Source organism: Lissotriton vulgaris, chromosome 3_2 (genome assembly GCF_964263255.1).
Source record: "Lissotriton vulgaris chromosome 3_2, aLisVul1.2, whole genome shotgun sequence".
Lineage (NCBI taxonomy): Eukaryota > Metazoa > Chordata > Amphibia > Caudata > Salamandridae > Lissotriton > Lissotriton vulgaris.
The window spans coordinates 187,148,957-187,167,049 of NC_141690.1; positions in this window are offsets into that span (position 1 = coordinate 187,148,957).

An 18,093-nucleotide genomic window follows, 5' to 3' on the forward strand; every position below is an offset into this window, starting at 1 on the left:
TAGTAATTATTATTTAATTAGTGTCCAGCACCTACTTCAATGTTATGTAAATTGGAGTTGGAATAGTAATTATTTATTAATTAGTGTCCAGCACCTACTTCAATTTAAAGTAGATTGGAGTTGGAATAGTATTTATTATTTAATTAGTGTCCAGCACCTACTTCAATTTAATGTAGACTGGAGTTGGAATAGTAATTATTATTTAATTAGTGTCCAGCACCTACTTCAATTTTATGTAAATTGGAGTGGGAATAGTAATTATTAATTAATTAGTGTCCAGCAATTACTTCAATTTAATGTAGATTGGAGTTGGAATAGTAATTATTATTTAATTAGTGTCCAGCACCAACTTCAATTTTATGTAAATTGGAGTGGGAATAGTAATTATTAATTAATTAGTGTCCAGCAATTACTTCAATTTAATGTAGATTGGAGTTGGAATAGTCATTATTATTTAATTAGTGTCCAGCACCTACTTCAATTTAATGTAGACTGGAGTTTGAATAGTAATTATTATTTAATTAGTGTCCAGCTATTACTTCAAGTTAATGTAGACTGGAGTTGGAATAGTAATTATTATTTAATTAGTGTCCAGCACCTACTTCAATTTTATGTACATTGGAGTGGGAATAGTAATTATTAATTAATTAGTGTCCAGCAATTACTTCAATTTAAGGTAGATTGGAGTTGGAATAGTAATTATTATTTAATTAGTGTCCAGCACCTACTTCAATTTAATGTAGACTGGAGTTGGAATAGTAATTATTATTTAATTTGTGTCCAGCACCTACTTCTATTTTATGTAAATTGGAGTTGGAATAGTAATTAATAATTAATTAGTGTCCAGCACCTACTGCAATTTAATGTAGACTGGAGTTGGAATAGTAATTATTATTTAATTAGTGTCCAGAACCTACTTCAGTTTTATGTAAATTGGAGTGGGAATAGTAATTATTAATTAATTAGTGTCCAGCAATTACTTCAATTTAATGTAGATTGGAGTTGGAATAGTAATCATTATTTAATTAGTATCCAGCACCTACTTCAATTTTATGTATATTAGAGTGGGAATAGTAATTATTATTTAATTAGTGTCCAGCAATTACTTCAATTTAATGTAGATTGGAGTTGGAATAGTAATTATTATTTAATTAGTGTCCCGCACCTACTTCAATTTAATGTAGACTGGAGTTTGAATAGTAATTATTATTTAATTAGTGTCCAGCTATTACTTCAATTTAATGTAGACTGGAGTTGGAATAGTAATTATTATTTAATTCGTGTCCAGCACCTACTTCAATTTAATGTAGACTGGAGTTGGAATAGTAATTATTATTTAATTAGTGTCCAGCGCCTACTTCAATTTTATGTAAATTGGAGTTGGAATAGTAATTATTAATTAATTAGTGTCCAACACCTACTTCAATTTAATGTAGATTGGAGTTGGAATAGTAATTATTATTTAATTAGTGTCCAGCACGTACTTCTATTTAATATAGATTGGACTTGGAATACTAATTATTATTTAATTAGTGTCCAGCACCTACTTCAATTTAATGTAGACTGGAGTTGGAATAGTAATTATTATTTAATTAGTGTCCAGCACCTACTTCAATGTTATGTAAATTGGAGTTGGAATAGTAATTATTTATTAATTAGTGTCCAGCACCTACTTCAATTTAAAGTAGATTGGAGTTGGAATAGTATTTATTATTTAATTAGTGTCCAGCACCTACTTCAATTTAATGTAGACTGGAGTTGGAATAGTAATTATTATTTAATTAGTGTCCAGCACCTACTTCAATTTTATGTAAATTGGAGTGGGAATAGTAATTATTAATTAATTAGTGTCCAGCAATTACTTCAATTTAATGTAGATTGGAGTTGGAATAGTAATTATTATTTAATTAGTGTCCAGCACAAACTTCAATTTTATGTAAATTGGAGTGGGAATAGTAATTATTAATTAATTAGTGTCCAGCAATTACTTCAATTTAATGTAGATTGGAGTTGGAATAGTCATTATTATTTAATTAGTGTCCAGCACCTACTTCAATTTAATGTAGACTGGAGTTTGAATAGTAATTATTATTTAATTAGTGTCCAGCTATTACTTCAAGTTAATGTAGACTGGAGTTGGAATAGTAATTATTATTTAATTAGTGTCCAGCACCTACTTCAATTTTATGTACATTGGAGTGGGAATAGTAATTATTAATTAATTAGTGTCCAGCAATTACTTCAATTTAAGGTAGATTGGAGTTGGAATAGTAATTATTATTTAATTAGTGTCCAGCACCTACTTCAATTTAATGTAGACTGGAGTTGGAATAGTAATTATTATTTAATTTGTGTCCAGCACCTACTTCTATTTTATGTAAATTGGAGTTGGAATAGTAATTAATAATTAATTAGTGTCCAGCACCTACTGCAATTTAATGTAGACTGGAGTTGGAATAGTAATTATTATTTAATTAGTGTCCAGCACCTACTTCAGTTTTATGAAAATTGGAGTGGGAATAGTAATTATTAATTAATTAGTGTCCAGCAATTACTTCAATTTAATGTAGATTGGAGTTGGAATAGTAATTATTATTTAATTAGTATCCAGCACCTACTTCAATTTTATGTATATTAGAGTGGGAATAGTAATTATTATTTAATTAGTGTCCAGCAATTACTTCAATTTAATGTAGATTGGAGTTGGAATAGTAATTATTATTTAATTAGTGTCCCGCACCTACTTCAATTTAATGTAGACTGGAGTTTGAATAGTAATTATTATTTAATTAGTGTCCAGCTATTACTTCAATTTAATGTAGACTGGAGTTGGAATAGTAATTATTATTTAATTCGTGTCCAGCACCTACTTCAATTTAATGTAGAGTGGAGTTGGAATAGTAATTATTATTTAATTAGTGTCCAGCGCCTACTTCAATTTTATGTAAATTGGAGTTGGAATAGTAATTATTAATTAATTAGTGTCCAACACCTACTTCAATTTAATGTAGATTGGAGTTGGAATAGTAATTATTATTTAATTAGTGTCCAGCACGTACTTCAATTTAATATAGATTGGACTTGGAATACTAATTATTATTTAATTAGTGTCCAGCACCTACTTCAATTTAATGTAGATTGGAGTTGGAATAGTAATTATTAATTAATTAGTGTCAAGCAATTACTTCAATTTAAGGTAGGTTTAAGTGTTTACTATCTATTTCTATATCAAGTAGACTGGAGTTGGAATAATTATTTTTATTAAATTAGTGTCCAGCGCTTATTTTATTTTTATATAGATTGGAGTGGGAATAGTAAGTTACATGTTATTAGTATCCAGTACCTAATTGGATTTTGCAAATAATATTATTGTGAGATTATAGTAATAACAAAACAGAAAATTGTAAACATCTTTGAAATTTTTTTTTATTAGGTTTTGTATCTTTAGCACAGATAACAATTTAAATAATAATTAATTCACATTTATGAAACATTTATATTTGTGCTAATAATTTGCAAACAGAATTACAATAAAATAAACAGAAGAAGAAGAAAATATAATATGGTTATATTTCATATGTGAAATCATTTCTTTATAGTATTACATATTATATAGTAAATAAAATAAAAAATTAATAATAATATTATTAATATTATTACTAATTATTTTTACAATTAATTGTTTACATCTAAGTTTCTCAGAAAAAGAGATATTTTTTCAAAACATAATTAGTACATTTAAACATTGTGTCACTTTTTTTACATTTCTATAAATTGTTGTAATAAATATTATTTCTTTCATAATATTTATTTTTACAGTTTTTATACATATTTGTAAATAATTTCATACTAGCACAAAAATAACATCTTATAGAAAATATTAGCTATTTTTATATGATTTCAGGTAATTTAAGAAATAATTTATATTATATTTCTTACTTTGGACTATTTTATTACTTTTGGGGTCTTTATTTTGTAACCGGGTTAGGTCGTTTTGGGTCATTTGGATGAAGAGCAGCTCGCGGTTGGGGGAGACTTCTCGTCGCTTCAGGTAAGGTTTGTTTTATATGTTTTATGTGTATTTTAATGTACTTTTGAGAGTAGTCTGCTGATATTTAGTGTTCTTATATGTGAGTGAGTAGTGTTTTAGATTTTTAAAACGATAGTTTCCGTGTGGTAGATACACGTAGTTTTACTTTGTCATAGAATTGTTTCCAGAATAACTATATCTATGTTTTAAGTTTATGTAGTAGGAAAATAATGTTTTTACTAATGTTAGTAGTTATTTATGTGTTGGTTAATGTGGGTGGGAATGTCTGTTTTCTATGTTTTTGTTATAGGTATTCGCCATATTGGAAGTTCCGTTTTTTTTTTGTAAAGGAAGTGTTTGTTGGTTTTATTCACCACTGCTTTGCAAACACTTCTTTTAAGTTTTCGGTTTTCCTGGAGCGTTTTTTTAACTTTTGGCTATTTTTTGGGTTTTTTATGGTTATTCGATGGCTCTTCACACCATGGATTTGATTTTTTTGGTACAGTTGTATTTTTGCATTTTATTTTGGGTTACATTTGCACTACCTGGATTACTTTGGTGGAGAAGGACGTTATTGGATTTCAAACATGATTGGTAAGTCATTTATGTTTGATCTTTTGTGGGTGGGTAATGTGATTATTAATATTGCATTGTTTAATAGTTCTTATCTTATATTTAATGTGTGCATATATGTGATTATTACGTATATATATTGCATACATTAAATAATTTTAAACATCAAGATTTAAATGTTATTTTGCATATTTAGTTGATAGTTTTAGGGATTGCTTTGGTGTTGTTATTTATTCAGAGTAGGGTTTTGGCAATTATGTTTAAGTATTTAATGCCTTTTGTACTAGGGTATAATTTCACTTGCTCTTCTAGGTATTTGTGCATTTGCTTATTTTGTTTTGATGTTTTAGGGACTAGTTCAGTTATGGATTGGTCCATTCTGAATTCCTGGTAGCTTTGTTCTTTCTGTAGGCACTTAATAAAATGTTCTAGAGTTGCTTTTGTTCTGCCAGTTGATTGTATGAAGGCATTGTGCCAACCTTCTACTGCGTTGTTAGTTTTAGATTCACCATTTAAGGTGCTTCTGTAAACGTTCCACCAGGGTATTAGGAATTTTGGGTTTCTTCTGTGGCCAGATCTACGGAGTCTGCCTACCCAGGTGTCTTCAAAGGAGTCCAAAAATGGACTTAACTTAGCTTCATTTTGTTTATAGAAGGGGCTGTCTATAAGAATGTTGTAGTGTTCTGCTATGTCTGTTTCTGGAACATAAGCCAGTGCTATGAGTTTTTTAATTTGGTATGCAAAAGATGAGTTAGTTGCATATTCTACACTTAAGGTAGTTTTTTGTAGATGTCTCCATAGACACTGGTTTAAATGATAGTAGCAGCCTTGAATGCAGGTATGGGGGTGGATTTTTAGGATTGTTGAAAGCATTGCTTGCTCAAAATCTAGAATTATTTTTTATGGAGAATAATCATTTGTTTTTTGTTTAATTATATTTAATAATTCCATATATGTGGAATTATTTTTGTTTGGTAGTAGTGCATATAGTAGTGGTATGTTGCAGTTTTGGTAGAGGCCATGTACAGAGTATAATTGGAAAAATGGTTTGGGACAGATGTTAAAAGTCCCATCCATCATCCAATATTGGCTTTGCTGAAGTTTTACTAGATTCATATTGGTTCCAAAAATAATAAGTCTTTTGTCATTGTTTTCATTGTCGTAAATTATAAATGGTTGCTTGTTTAAAATTATAATTGGGTTGGCATTTAAATTGATATCATGATATGTTCTGGGAGCTGGTGTGGTAGTAGTAGTAGCTTTTTTAGTTCGTGCTATAGTTCTTTTTAGTGAAAGAATATTTGGCATTTGTGTTGTGGCAGTTTTAGGGATTTTAGGAATTGCTTCTTTTAATATGACGTTAGTTTGTTTTTGGGAACCTGTGCTTGCCTCTTTTATATTTTCAAATGCTGTTCTAACTTCAATTTCAGTTACATTTGGTGGATGATTGTGTTCCCTAGTATACAGTACAGTAGCTTCTCTTGTTGTTGCCCTTCCATAACACTTGTTAGAATAATGTTTACAACATTTCCAATTAACTTTCATGCCATTAGGCATGGGCGGAAAATCCGTTCCGCTCGCGGATTTTGCGGATTTTCGGGAAATCCGCAATCCGCGAGATTTGCGAATTTCCTGCAAAATCCGCAAATCCGCGAGCAGCGGATTTTGCTCGCACTGCTCGCACTGTTCGCGTGAGTTCGCGCCCCGCGAATAAGTGCGAAATTGCAGAAATACGATCTAAGCAAAACTGAAAGTAACTACTTACCAGGTTCAAAAGTTCAGGCACATCATTAGTAGCCATTTCCTGTAGTGCTTCCTGAGGGGCCCCTCCAGAGTTCAGTTGCCAGTTGCAACTATTATGTGACCCTGCTCTGAACCTCAGAATAGTTACACATATGCCACAAAGGTCCTGAATTACAGCTAAGGGAGACAAGCAGGAGCCAGGCTGGAAGTTAAAATCCATTAATCAGCCCCTAATTCATTATTGTCAGTTGGGGCAGGGCAGGTGTTGTAACTAATTTTGCAACAATGAAAGCACTTAGCAAGTGCAAAAGATCACTAATCAGGGCGCACTAAGGAAGCAGGTGCCAGCTAAAAAAATATTCTGTGACACATTAATCAGCCCCAAATTAATTCAGGTCACTTGAGGCAGGGAAGGTGTGCTTTGCTTTGCCGAAAATAATGTACACTGGACAACCAGAGGGTGTGGTGATGAAACAGAGGGTGGCATGGGTGGGCCAGAGGGTGGCATGAGTAGTCAGAGAGTGGCAGTGGTGACAGAGAGTGGCAGTGATGAAGAAGAGTGTCCCAAACAGGTTGGACACGTAGAAACAACAAGTTCGCAAAACTTGCGACCCGACAGGTAAGTTCGCAAATTGCGAAATTGTAAAAACCCTCGCGAAATGGCAGAAACACGGGCGAACACAAAAAAAAAAAAATCCGCAAATTCGCGGGAATTCGCGGATTTTGCGGATTGCGAGTTTGCAAATCCGCAAATTCGCGGATTGCCAATCCGCAAAATCCGCTCATGACTAAATAAGTGTAACCCATGTAGCACAGTAATAGCTTTCCTTTCTGGCTGGTTACAAATTCTGCTCCTTCTGTCATTTTGTTGTTTGTATATCTAGAAAACATATATATAATAGTTAATGTCAAGGAAAATGTGTTTATAATTCTAAGTAAGTGATTATTAGTAATGTATATACTTACGTGTTTTAGAAACGAGTGAAATCTTTTGATATGCATTATTCTTTTGTTGTGGATAGTGTTTTCTGATGTTTGAGCTGTTAGGAAAAACATAAAATGACAATATTATTACAAAATTTTGTGTATATTTAGAATGTCACTGCTAATTTCTACTACAAAAGTGGATACTAATAAGTGTAGGATTTTATTTTACATTGTCAAGATACTTACTTATTTTGTTTTAGGAAGGGTTTTCCAGTATAGTTGTATCTTCTTTTTGTGGAGAGCATATTGTAGTATTATTTTAAAAAAATAGGTACATATGAAATGAAATGAAATGAATGAAACTTATATAGCGCACGACTTACCCTGGGGCATCTCAGCGCTTGCTTAGGGAACCCGTCCTGGTATTCCCCTGTGAGATAACCCTGGCAGGGTATCCACAAGGTGAAAGCCAGGCATCCCACCGCGAGGGGCCATTGTGGAGAATAAGCAAGCTATTGCCCAGAGTCGCAGAGTGTGAACCCGTGAGTCGAGAAGGCACCGGAGCGAGAATTAACGAGTCCGTGGAATTTTGAGCCCAAGACCCGCCGAGGCGGGGAATTGAACCCTGGTCCCGGGCCGAACTCAAGCTCCAGGTCTGCTGCCTCTAACCCCTGAGCCACACTTCTCCACATATGTGTTAGAAAACTCCACATGTTAGTAGGTTTTCAACAACTTAGCAGTTAATTATGTACTTTATTATACTTACTTAGTGAGTTGTATTTTTGGTATTCCGAAAAAGGAGATTTGAATGTTTTCAGTATATTTTTCTGTAGTGTTAGCTGTGTAAAAAAAAGATAGATAATAGCAACTAATTAGAACAAGTGCTAATGTTTGTTGTTTTTACCACATTGATTTCTGTTTACAACTACTTACTTAATAATAAGTAATATTTAATATAGAAATAGGAATAATGTTCTCTGTTCATTTGTAGTGTAGTTTTCAGTAGTAGAATCTGGAGAAAAAAAAGTACATATGTGTTATAAATGTAATTGTTTGTTTGTGTTTAGAACATTTTACAAGTAGATTAAAAGTTACAATTTACTTACTTAGTTATAGATAGATAATATAGAATAGTAGTGAATTTTTATTAAGAAACAAATAAATGTTTTAATAAGTAGTGTGTATTTAATTTCAAATAAAATAATAATATGTAAAAAAAAGTGCATATATGTATATAAACCGTCGATATATCAGAAAAATACGATATTATTGTTCACGATTTTATTGATGTCAATATTTTAATTTATGTGTATGTATTTTTAAAAGATCGATATTTATGTATACCGATATTAAAGTAGTCGATATAAATGAAAACGGTGTTTTTGTATATCGATATTAAGTTTCCGATATTTTTGTATGTATATAGTTAAGTATAGGAAGTCGATAATAGCGTAGTCGATATTTTTGTTCCGATATTAGTGTAGTACGATATTGTGATTTTCGATAATATTTCAGACATTCGATCAAAACGCAGAACAAAATATCTTTTAGGTTCTTTCAATATTAAGAGTCATTATAATACTAATGACTATTGTTATGTGAAATGTTAAATGATGTGTTAGTTGAAATAATCTATATAGTAGATCTGAATTGCTAGAGGTTACTCAGAATACTTTTCCTCTTAATCCTGACTAGAAGAATATCACTTAGGAAAAGCACATATATTCTTATGTTTAACCCAAACATTTATTTCAGGTATTGAGAGTTTTAGCATCAGGAATCCCAACATAGTCATAACAGTGGATCTTTGCTCCTGAGTTCCAGTTTTTTGTGTTTATCTCATTCCAGATCTCCCTCCCCGCAGTACCCTCCCTTACCTCCCCTCGTCTAGCCACTTCGATCCCCTGCGGAACTCATTGTGCAGGGTCGGAGCTGGTGGAAGGTGGGCTTTTGGGTACTGCTCCTGAGGAACAAAAAACTGCAAACCTTAAGGTTAGGTTCCTGACAGAATAATCCGCCCAAGAATTCAGTTCCTACCAAGCAGTATCCAAAAAATGGCCACCATGAATGATCTCTGTGCTATGATGACTAATCTCCAGAAGGAGCTTACGGTTAGCCGTCAAGAAACAGCAGCCTTAGCTGGTAAAGTTATCCAATTACAAACACGATTGGATTCTGGTCATACCACAAATCCTTCTCAAACTAACGTAACAGGTTTCTCTTCGTCAATTTTAGTATCTGTACCTCCACCGGTTCCTCTAGCCCCACCTGAGAGATTTGCTGGGGAACCAAATACATTTCAGACCTTTTTGACTCAAGTACAATTGCATTTTATGGTTAAACCAGCTTCTTTTCCTGATGCTCAATCTCGTATAGCTTTCCTAATCTCCTATCTTAGTGGGGATGCACCAATGTGGGCAGTTCCTTTGGTTCAAGCTGATGATCCTTTGCTTTATAATTGGACCAACTTTAAACGTGAATTCGAGAAGATTTTTGATAGAAGAACTATTACTGGATCTGCTGATAGAGAATTACTTGAGCTTAAACAGGGGAAAAAAGATCTTGTTCACTATCTCACTCAATTCAACCGTCTGGTAGCAGAAACTGAGTGGCCAGAGGAAAAAAGGGCAGCATTATATTATCAAGGTCTTAGGGATGAACTTAAGGATCTCATTGCTCCTATAGATCCTCAACCCCGGTCTTGCGCAGATTTAATAGCCCTTAGTTTACGATTGGATCACCGGGTTGCGGATCGCAAGGGTGATAAAAGAAAAACAGATGTTAGGGTTTTTACAAGAGCAAAAGAAAAATCACACCAAGATGGTGGAGAACCCATGGAAGTTGGTAGTTTAAGAAAACCATTAACCTCAGAGGAAAAAGACAATAGAAGAAAAAGCGGTCTATGCCTTTATTGTGGGAATAAAGTTTACTTTGTCAGAGACTGTCTTCTTAAGCCAAAAGGTTCCTGGCCCAGCGATAAAGCTGTTAATAAATCGGAAAACTAGGAAACTCGAGATTGGATCAGGAGGCTTTTTCGAGTTCTTTTTCCTCTCCTGCAGAGTCAATTGCTAAAACTTTACAGTTAACTGCACCACATTTAATTCTTAATGTCCAGATCAAGTTAACTGAACAGAAAAGTCTGTTGGTAGCGGCCATGATAGACTCAGAGGCTACCGGGAATTTTATTGATACTCAGCTTGCTAAAGAAAGAGACATACCGGTTCTAGAAAAATCTAAACCTGAACTGGTGTATGCTGTTGATGGGACTCAATTAACATAAGGAATGATAACCCACTGCACCAGTAGTCTTCTTATGACTTGTGACACGGATGGCAAAAAAAACCAAGAAAGTATTTCTTTTGAAGTGATTGATGCACCGCAATTTGGAATAATTTTGGGTATACCCTGGTTAACCTTACACAACCCGACTATAGACTGGGTAAACCGAGCTGTTGATTTCTCTTCTCTGTGGTGTCAACAGGAGTGTTTTTGTTCAAACAAAATATCAAGAGATACTCCAAGTGCCTTATTGCGTAGTGCTTCAGCTCTTTTTGTATCTACGGCTGCTGAAAAAGATATTGAGTTACCATCTATTTATGAATCCTTTGCTGATGTCTTCAACGAGCAGAGTGCTGAAAGTCTACCTCCTCATAGGGATTATGACTGTGCTATCGATCTAGTACCTGGGGCTAAGATTCCTTGCAGCAGGATTTACGCTCTAACCGAACAAGTAAACCAACATCTATGAGAATATTTGGATACCATTTTAAAAAATGGTTTTATTAGACCCTCCAAGTCTCCAGCTGCCTCGCCTCTTTTTTTTGTGCCCAAAAGTAGTGGAGAATTACGTACTTGCATAGACTACAGAGCGCTCAATAATATCACCATTAAGACTCGTTATCCACTACCATTAATACCAGTTCTTTTAGACCAAGTAAGATCAGCCACAATTTATACCAAACTTGACTTGCGAGGAGCCTACCACTTAGTCCGCATAAGACCTGGCGATGAGTGGAAGACAGCCTTTCGAACTCGTTTTGGCTTGTTCGAATATTGTGTAATGCCCTTTGGCTTATGCAATGCCCCAGCCGCATTTCAATTTTTCATAAATGATGTCCTCAGAGATTATCTAGATAGATTTGTCATTGCTTATATTGATGATCTCCTAATTTTTTCATCGTCTACGGAAGAGCATGTACAACATGTTAAAAACATTCTATCTACTCTAAGAACACATGGTTTATTTTGCACACTGTCAAAATGTGAGTTTCATACTAAAAAGGTGGAATTTTTGGGTTTCATTCTTTCACCATCTGGTATGACTATGGCTCGTAGAAAGTTCCAAGCAGTAATGGAGTGGCCCACTCCATCTTCCGTGAAAGACATCCAACGATTTCTAGGATTTGCTAATTTTTACAGTCGATTCATTAAAGACTTTTCTACCTTGGCTATTCCTTTAACCCATCTTTTGAGGAAGAATGTGAAATTCACTTGGACTCCAGAAGCAGAACAATCGTTCCAAAATCTCAAAAGAACTTTTACACAAGCTCCAGTCCTACGACACCCTGACACTGAAAAACCCTTCATAGTAGAAGCCGATGCTTCTGACTATGCCATTGGAGCGATTTTGTCGCAAAAGGACGTAAAAAGCAATGAGTTACATCCAATTGCTTTTCTTTCAAAGAAATTTCTACCTGCAGAAGTTAATTATACAGTAGCAAAAAAAGCACTCCTAGCTATTCGACACGCTTTCAAAGAATGGCGTCATTATTTACTTGGGGCTAAGCATACTATAACTGTTTATTCGGACCATCGGAATTTATAATTTTTGCGCTGTGCAAAAGCTTTGACTCCCAGACAACTTCGCTGGACAATGTTTTTCGCAGAATTCGATTTTGTGATTACCTTTAGACCAGGGATCAAGAATAATAAAGCTGACTCATTATCACGGTGCGACATAAAACCTGATGAAACACCTCGTACTCTCAGACCTACGAACATGCTATCTAGCAACCAGGTGGTTGGGGCCACTATGTCTGATATTTTCTTTGAACAAATAAGAAAAGCTATGCCAATACCAAAATTGTTGTCATGGGTCCAGGAAGAGCCTAATAGATCCATCCATCAACATTTGCCCTTTCATTCAAATTTACTATATGTACCAACTAAACATCTACAAACACAGGTTTTGCAGTGGTGTCATACAAGACAGTTAGCTGGCCATCCAGGAATTGCAAAAACCAAAGAATTAGTGCTCCTGAGAAACAAAAAAACTGCGAACCTTAAGGTTAGGTTCCTGACAGAATAATCCACCCAAGAATTCAGTTCCTCCCGAGCAGTATCCAAAAAATTGCCACCATGATTGATCTCTGTGCTATGATGACTAATCTCCAGAAGGAGCTTACGGCTAGCCGTCAAGAAACTGCAGCCTTAGCTGGTAAAGTTATCCAATTATAAACACGATTGGATTCTGGTCATACCACAAATCCTTCTCAAACTAACGTAACAGGTTCCTCTTCGTCAATTTCAGAATCTGTACCTACACCGGTTCCTCTAGCCCCACCTGAGAGATTTGCTGGGGAACCAACTAAATTTCAGACCTTTTTGACTCAAGTACAATTACATTTTATGGTTAAACCAAATTCTTTTCCTGATGCTCAATCTCGTATAGCTTTACTAATCTCCTATCTTAGTGGGGATGCAGCAATGTGGGCAGTTCCTTTGGTTCAAGCTGATGATCCTTTGCTTTATAATTGGACCAACTTTAAACGTGAATTCGAGAAGATTTTTGATAGAAGAACTATTACTGGATCTGCTGATAGAGAATTACTTGAGCTTAAACAGGGGAATAAAGATCTTGTTCACTGTCTCACTCAATTCAACCGTCTGATAGCAGAAACTGAGTGGCCAGAGGAAAAAAGGGCAGCATTATATTATCAAGGTCTTAGGGATGAACTTAAGGATCTCATTGCTCCTATAGATCCTCAACCCCGGGGGTACTGGCAGGATCTGTCATGTTCCATGATCTTTTCCTAGTACCTCCTATAAAAAGGGCCACACCCTTGGAACTTTGCAAAATATTCTGGAGTGTTCCGGAGAGCTGACTTCTCCCTGCGCTGCTCCTCTAGACTCCGGTCATCTGCTGAGGACTTGGTTTCCTGTTTCCTGCATTTGGGTGGTTTCCTACCACAGAGTTTCGTAAGAAGAAGTCACAGGTAGGATGCATCCTTTTTCTTTCTCTCGCAACTAGGAAGGAAGAAGAGGCCTTTAACCTGCGTGTTTTGGTGCAGGCTCGATTTCCGAAGACCTTCATTTAGCGTGTTTTGGTGCAAGGATTCAGTCCTTGCTGGCCCTTTGTTAAGAGCGGATGTCTTTCGGCTGAAAGCTCCGAGTTTGGTCATATTTCATGTGTTAAAGTGTCAAAGAGTTACGAGGCTCATTTTAACCTCAAATGACTAGAGTTTCTCCTTTTGAAAGAGATTACTGAAGCAATGCATTTGTGAACTTTTATTTATCGAGCTTTCATCTGGCAATAGCTAAGTTCTTATTTTACTGCTATTCATTTCCTACGAATAATCTTGGCACTCAGAGTTGGGCAAAGGTTAATTATACTTGAAGTTCTTTTGGTGACATATGATCAAACCGCAGAACAAAATATCTTTTAGGTTCTTTCAATATTAAGAGTCATTATAATACTAACGACTATTGTTATGTGAAATGTTAAATTATGTGTTAGTTGAAATAATCTATATAGTAGATCTGAATTGCTAGAGGTTACTCAGAATACTTTTCCTCTTAATTCTGACTAGAAGAATATCACTTAGGAAAAGCACATATATTCTTATGTTTAACCCAAACTTTTATTTCAGGTATTGAGAGTTTTAGCATCAGGAATCCCAACATAGTCATAACAGTGGATCTTTGCTCCTGAGTTCCAGTTTTTTGTGTTTATCTCGTTCCAGATCTCCCTCCCCGCAGTACCCTCCCTTACCTCCCCTCGTCTAGCCACTTCGATCCCCTGCGGAACTCATTGTGCAGGGTCGGAGCTGCTGGAAGGTGGGCTTTTGGGTACTGCTCCTGAGGAACAAAAAACTGCAAATCTTAAGGTTAGGTTCCTGACAGAATAATCCGCCCAAGAATTCAGTTCCTACCAAGCAGTATCCAAAAAATGGCCACCATGAATGATCTCTGTGCTATGATGACTAATCTCCAGAAGGAGCTTACGGCTAGCCGTCAAGAAACAGCAGCCTTAGCTGGTAAAGTTATCCAATTACAAACACGATTGGATTCTGGTCATACCACAAATCCTTCTCAAACTAACGTAACAGGTTTCTCTTCGTCAATTTCAGTATCTGTACCTCCACCGGTTCCTCTAGCCCCACCTGAGAGATTTGCTGGGGAACCAAATACATTTCAGACCTTTTTGACTCAAGTACAATTGCATTTTATGGTTAAACCAGCTTCTTTTCCTGATGCTCAATCTCGTATAGCTTTCCTAATCTCCTATCTTAGTGGGGATGCACCAATGTGGGCAGTTCCTTTGGTTCAAGCTGATGATCCTTTGCTTTATAATTGGACCAACTTTAAACGTGAATTCGAGAAGATTTTTGATAGAAGAACTATTACTGGATCTGCTGATAGAGAATTACTTGAGCTTAAACAGGGGAAAAAAGATCTTGTTCACTATCTCACTCAATTCAACCGTCTGGTAGCAGAAACTGAGTGGCCAGAGGAAAAAAGGGCAGCATTATATTATCAAGGTCTTAGGGATGAACTTAAGCATCTCATTGCTCCTATAGATCCTCAACCCCGGTCTTGCGCAGATTTAATACCCCTTAGTTTACGATTGGATCACCGGGTTGCGGATCGCAAGGGTGATAAAAGAAAAACAGATGTTAGGGTTTTTACAAGAGCAAAAGAAAAATCACACCAAGATGGTGGAGAACACATGGAAGTTGGTAGTTTAAGAAAACCATTAACCTCAGAGGAAAAAGACAATAGAAGAAAAAGCGGTCTATGCCTTTATTGTGGGAATAAAGGTTACTTTGTCAGAGACTGTCTTCTTAAGCCAAAAGGTTCCTGGCCCAGCGATAAAGCTGTTAATAAATCGGAAAACTAGGAAACTCGAGATTGGATCAGGAGGCTTTTTCGAGTTCTTTTTCCTCTCCTGGAGAGTCAATTGCTAATACTTTACAGTTAACTGTACCACATTTAATTCTTAATGTCCAGATCAAGTTAACTGAACAGAAAAGTCTGTTGGTAGCGGCCATGATAGACTCAGAGGCTACCGGGAATTTTATTGATACTCAGCTTGCTAAAGAAAGAGACATACCGGTTCTAGAAAAATCTAAACCTGAACTGGTGTATGCTGTTGATGGGACTCAATTAACATCAGGAATGATAACCCACCGCACCAGTAGTCTTCTTATGACTTGTGACACGGATGGCAAAAAAAACAAGAAAGTATTTCTTTTGAAGTGATTGATGCACCGCAATTTGGAATAATTTTGGGTATACCCTGGTTAACCTTACACAACCCGACTATAGACTGGGTAAACCGAGCTGTCGATTTCTCTTCTCTGTGGTGTCAACAGGAGTGTTTTTGTTCAAACAAAATATCAAGAGATACTCCAAGTGCCTTATTGCGTAGTGCTTCAGCTCCTTTTGTATCTACGGCTGCTGAAAAAGATATTGAGTTACCATCTATTTATGAATCCTTTGCTGATGTCTTCAACGAACAGAGTGCTGGAAGTCTACCTCCTCATAGGGATTATGACTGTGCTATCGATCTAGTACCTGGGGCTAAGATTCCTTGCAGCAGGATTTATGCCCTAACCAAACATGTAAACCAACATCTCTGAGAATATTTGGATACCATTTTAAAAAATGGTTTTATTAGACCCTCCAAGTCTCCAGCTGCCTTGCCTCTTTTTTTTGTGCCCAAAAGTAGTGGAGAATTACGCACTTGCATAGACTACCGAGCGCTCAATGATATCACCATTAAGAATCGTTATCCACTACCTTTAATACCAGTTCTTTTGGACCAAGTAAGATCAGCCACAATTTATACCAAACTTGACTTGCGAGGAGCCTACCACTTAGTCCGCATAAGACCTGGCAATGAGTGGAAGACAGCCTTTCGAACTCGTTTTGGCTTGTTCGAATATTGTGTAATGCCCTTTGGCTTATGCAATGCCCCAGCCGCATTTCAATTTTTCATAAATGATGTCCTCAGAGATTATCTAGATAGATTTGTCATTGCTTATATTGATGATCTCCTAATTTTTTCATCGTCTACGGAAGAGCATGTACAACATGTTAAAAACATTCTATCTACTCTAAGAACACATGGTTTATTTTGCACACTGTCAAAATGTGAGTTTCATACTAAAAAGGTGGAATTTTTGGGTTTCATTCTTTCACCATCTGGTATGACTATGGCTCGTAGAAAGTTCCAAGCAGTAATGGAGTGACCCACTCCATCTTCCGTGAAAGACATCCAACGATTTCTAGGATTTGCTAATTTTTACAGTCGATTCATTAAAGACTTTTCTACCTTGGCTACTCCTTTCACCCATCTTTTGAGGAAGAATGTGAAATTCACTTGGACTCCAGAAGCAGAACAATTGTTCCAAAATCTCAAAAGAACTTTTACACAAGCTCCAGTCCTACGACACCCTGACACTGAAAAACCCTTCATAGTAGAAGCCGATGCTTCTGACTATGCCATTGGAGCGATTTTGTCGCAAAAGGACGTAAAAAGCAATGAGTTACATCCAATTGCTTTTCTTTCAAAGAAATTTCTACCTGCAGAAGTTAATTATACAGTAGCAAAAAAAGAACTCCTAGCTATTCGACACGCTTTCAAAGAATGGCGTCATTATTTACTTGGGGCTAAGCATACTATAACTCTTTATACGGACCATCGGAATTTACAATTTTTGCGCTGTGCAAAAGCTTTGACTCCCAGACAACTTCGCTGGACAATGTTTTTCGCAGAATTCGATTTTGTGATTACCTTTAGACCAGGGATCAAGAATAATAAAGCTGACTCATTATCACGGTGCGACATAAAACCTGATGAAACACCTCGTACTCTCAGACCTACGAACATGATATCTAGTAATCAGGTGGTTGGGGCCACTATGTCTGATATTTTCTTTGAACAAATAAGAAAAGCTATGCCAATACCAAAATTGTTGTCATGGGTCCAGGAAGAGCCTAATAGATCCATCCATCAACATTTGCCCTTTCATTCAAATTTACTATATGTACCAACTAAACATCTACAAACACAGGTTTTGCAGTGGTGTCATACAAGACAGTTAGCTGGCCATCCAGGAATTGCAAAAACCAAAGAATTAGTACAAAGAAATTTCTGGTGGCCAACCTGGAGTAAAGATGTAACTTCTTTTATTCAACTGTGTGACATTTGTGCTCAAGCTAAGACAGAACATGGAGGTAGAAAGGGTTTGTTACTTCCCCTTCCTACTCCAACCGAGGTTTGGGAAGACATAGCTATGGATTTTATCACCGATTTACCAGAAGATCAGGGAATGACAACTGTTTTAGTTGTAGTGGATCGTCTATCTAAGATGACACACTTTATAGCTTGTAAAAAACTTCCTACTGCTTCTCAACTCGTACAAATCCTTTTACATCATGTAGTACAATTACACGGTTTACCACGATCAATCACTACAGATCGTGGCCCACAGTTTATCGCACAAGTTTGGAAGAACTGGTGTGTTTCCTTGAATATCAAAAGCAATACATCCACAAGTTTCCATCCCGAAACAGATGGACAAACGGAACGGGTT